This window comes from Oratosquilla oratoria, chromosome 19 (genome assembly GCF_046742065.1).
Source record: "Oratosquilla oratoria isolate Oo_2021 chromosome 19, ASM4674206v1, whole genome shotgun sequence".
In the NCBI taxonomy this organism is placed as follows: domain Eukaryota; kingdom Metazoa; phylum Arthropoda; class Malacostraca; order Stomatopoda; family Squillidae; genus Oratosquilla; species Oratosquilla oratoria.
Genome location: NC_134795.1, coordinates 44,617,526 through 44,622,194, shown reverse-complemented (window position 1 = coordinate 44,622,194; position 4,669 = coordinate 44,617,526).

Sequence of the window (4,669 nt, the reverse complement as noted above, 5' to 3'; positions counted from 1 at the left end):
GTATTCTTCTCCAAATCCCCATTTCTACTGCTTTTATCCTGTCCTGCATTTACTAATTGTCCAAGTTTGACATCCATGAAATAATATTAACCAAGTGTAACATCTTACAAATATTTTTCTTAGTCTCATGTAAATTTCATTGTTAGTTACTAAGTGTTTACTTTTCTCAAAAATATTTTTCGTTACGGGTATCTTTCTTTTGATCTCTTCGTCGCTTTTCACATTCCAACTTCACATGCTTCCCAGGCAATTGAACTGGTCCACCTCTGTCAATATTCTTCCTTCTACTTGAATTCTTAGCCTTGGACATTCTTGTTTTTTTTTTATTACCATCACTTCTGTTTTCTTTTTATTCACTGTTAGACCTCTGATTATACTTGCTTCAACTAGTGCTGTAGCTAATTCATGTAGTTGAGCTTCCGATTCTGCGATTGATAAAGTATTGTCTGCGTATCTAATGTTATTGAGATTTCTTCCTCCCACTGTTACTTCTTTTAGTTGGTAAATATTTCTCATGATTATCTCACTATATAAATTAAAATAGATCTGGTGACATTACACATCCCTGTCTAACACTTCTTTCAATCTCTTGCCAATCAGACAGTTCTTCTATTTTCACTGCTGCCTCTTGCTTCTAATAGAGAATTGCGATTAGCCTTAAATCCTTCCCCTCCACCACTATTTTCTTCAACATATATATATATATATATATATATATATATATATATATGTATAATATATATATATATGTATATATACATATATATATATATATATATATATATATATATATAAATTCCTTGTCTCACATTGTCAAATGCCTTTTCGTAGTCCACGAAATAGGTATACAGATATTTTTGCGCCTCTGATATATTTTCAGCCAGTATTCTTACAACAAAATTTGTATTCTTTGTTCCCTTACTTGGTACAAACCCATATTATTCATAAGCTATTTCTGGCCTTATTTTGCTTCTTATTGTGTTTGTAATGACTTTTAAGATTATTTTTGTTAAGTGGTTTAGGATACTAATTGTTCTGTTTGCTACATTCTAAAGTCCCACGTATTTTTGGTATAGCTATGAAAACTAGCTGGCATATTTGTTCTATTAATTCCCCAGTTTCATAGACTTTATTGGCTATTTCTGTCATAACTTTAATTCCAAAATCTCTCAAAGCCTCAGACATTTCCGTTGCCATTCCATCTCTTCCTATCGCTTTTTATTTTGTCGTTTTTGGTAGTGCTGCTTTTATTTCATCTTCCATTATGTCTGGATACTCTACATCAAAAGTGTTCTCTAGTTCTTCCCTTACATCTGCAAAAAGTTCCACGATGTATTCTTTCCATCTATCCTTCACCTCTTTTTCTTCCATTGCTACTGTCCCGTCTTTCTTGAAATTGCTATATTTTGTTTGTGTTTCCTTGTTTTTATTACTTATTTTACTTTCTCATGCATCTTTTGTTGGCCTGTTCTTGCTAGGTGTTCAATTCCTATGCATCTTTCGTTCATCCATTTTTCTTTTCTTCTTATACATTTCCCATTTGCCTTTCTTTATATTTCTCTTTATCTTTCTCTTTGTATTTTTTCTCTCCTTCATTAATTCATTAATCTCATTTGTCATCCATGCGTTATTATTTCTTTCTCTTCGTGGTATGATTTCTGACCCCTCTTCCATGGCATTCCAGAGTGTCATTCATTGCCACGGATCTGATCCTACCTCTGTTTTGTCTACTACATCTTTTAGTATTGCATACCTGTTTTTGTCTTCTAAACTAAATTATTCTCTGAATTCTGTGTTCTTTAACAGTTTCATCTGCTTACTTATGGTATGAATTTTCTTTGTATATTTCTATATTTTTATATTAACTGTTACTACTACTGGAATATGATCCGAGTTTCCGTCTGCCCCTAGATAGATTTTCAAATGTGTTACTGCTTCCCTGAATTTTCTATTTACTGTTATGTAATATATATGAACACACACACACACACACACACACACACACACACACACACACACACACACACACACACACACACACACACACAACACAATATATATATATGTATATATATATATATATATATATATATATATATATATATATATATATATATACATATATTCATACATACATATACCAAAGGCTTTCTTCCCCCTTACGCGGGAGGTAGCCAAAAAACAAAGGCATAAAAAACACTCCCACCCATTTCATCCCTTACATACTCCACTCCCTCCACCATCTTCCCTCCATCTTATCTTGGCACCTCCTGGATGACGGGTCATCCCTGCATCCTGTCCACTGCCCTGGGTCAGAAGCAGTGTCGCAAGACACAGCACATCCACAGCAAGGCCGCTTCATTAATTCAGCGACCCCCCCCCCCTCTCCGTCCCCTCATGCAGATGAGATGAAGACGGGGAGAAATCCCTTCGGGCTGCGTCAATTTATTTCTCATACTTACTCTCTCACCCCTATCCTCCCACCACTCCCCTTCATGCATCACAGCATCATCCATATACAACCATTCTCCATTCACCCCTATCTATCATCTGTCCTCTCCCGTCCTTCCTCAACATACATTCCTCTTTTTTCCAATGCCCCTTTTACCCCATCCATCCATCTCATCCTAGGTCGCCCCCTCATGTCCACTCCGTCCACCTCTGCCTTCCACACATTTTTATTAATCTCTCTTCACCTGTTGTTTCCATGTGTCCAAACCATCCCAATACTCTTTCATCAACCTTATATCTCAACTCCCTTTCCACCCCTGATTTCCTCCTCACCTCCTCATTTCTCACACTATCTAGCCTAGTAACCCCTATCATACTTCTCAGGACTTTCATCTCAAACACATTCAAACTCCTTCTCTTTTCTTCTCTTATGTTTCATGTTTTTGCTCCGTACAGTACTGTCGGCACAATCACTCCTTCATACAATCTCTTCTTTGCATTCATTTCCAATGTCTATTCCTCATTACACCTTTTAATCCACCAAGGCATTTACTTGCTTCTCTTAATCGATATTCTACCCCCCCCACTCCTCCCTTCCCTTCCACATTCGCACTCAAGTAACTAAAACTATCCACTTCCTCCAGTCTCTCTCCCTTAATACTCACTTCCAGTCTGCTGCCACTTTCTCCCCTTGTACATCTCATTACCTTACTTTTACCCAAATTTATCTTCAACTTTCTTCTTTCACACACTTTCCCAAACTCTGTCACTAACTTCTTCAATCCCTCCTTTGATCCTGCCACAAGCGCAGTGTCGTCAGCAGACAACAACTGGCTTATCTCCCACTTTTCTCCATTTTACTTAACCATCTTTAATCCCTGACCCATTACCTTTGCATTCACCTCTCGCACCACCCCATCCATCTATAAATTAAACAGCAAAGGCGACATAACACATCCCTGACAAAACCTCACCTTTACCTCAAACCACTCATTCTCTCCATTTCTAATCCTAACACAAGCTCTGATACTCTCGTAGAAAACCGTTGACTGTTCTTAACAGCTTTCCCCCTATCCCATATATCTGCAATACCTCCCAGTGCCTTCCTGTCTACTTCCAGATCCGTAAAAGCCCAAAACACGTCCATATATATTCCTATAGCTTTCTCACATATCTGTCTCACCACAAAAATGGGATCTACACAACCTCTACCTGTTTTATCCCACACTGTTCCTCACTAATTACTCCCTTTGTTCCTCTCCTAATCCGCTCAATCAAGACCCTCTCATAAGCCTTCACAACTACACCTAACAAGCTCATCCCTCTGGAACTACTGCATTCCCCCTTTCCCTTGTAAAGTGGAACTATACAGGCACTCCTCCAGTCCTCCGGCACTCTGCCTCTCTTAAAGAAACATTGAATAACCTCACCAGCCAGTCCACCATTACTGTACCTCTTTTTTTTTTTTAGACACCCTGTATGGCATCCATCCAACCCAGGTGCCTTACCTGCTCTCTTCATCTTATCAGCTGCATTAATTTTATCTTTCCTTATTTCTCCTCCATTTTCCTGACTCATCACGGTAATTTTCTTAGCGCTTCCCACTACAACTAACTTTTCCTCCCTATTCTCCACCATATTTAGCAATTCCCTAAAACACTCTGCCCATCTTCCTCTAACTGCTTACTCTTCCATTATCATCTCTCCATCTGCACCTTTTTCCTTTTCTATTCTACTTGATTCGCCTCTTCTTCGTCTCTTAATTTCCTTCCAATCTTTTTTTATTAATTTCAATTTTTCCTGTCATACTCTTACCCCATTTTACATCTGCTTTCCTCTTTGCCTCACTTATCTTATGCTTTACTTCTCTTCTCTTTACTTTGTACGTCAAATATGATTCCCTCTTCCTAATTTGTAGCCAATCTATGAATGCATGCTTCTTCTCCTCTACACCCTTCTTTGCTTCCTCATCCTACCACTCACTACCCTTTCTTCTATTTCCTCCTGCCCACCTTGTTCCACACACCATCTTGGCAGACCTTATGACTCCCTCCTTGAACCATCTACATTCCTCCTCCATTCCTAGTTCTACTCTATCTTTCACTCCCTCCCACTCCTCTCTCAGCTTCTTCTTATACTCCTTCTCATTTTCTTTCTCATTTAAACAGTACACTCCTAGTACCTTCCTACCTTCTGCCTTTTTCCTCCTTCTCCACCT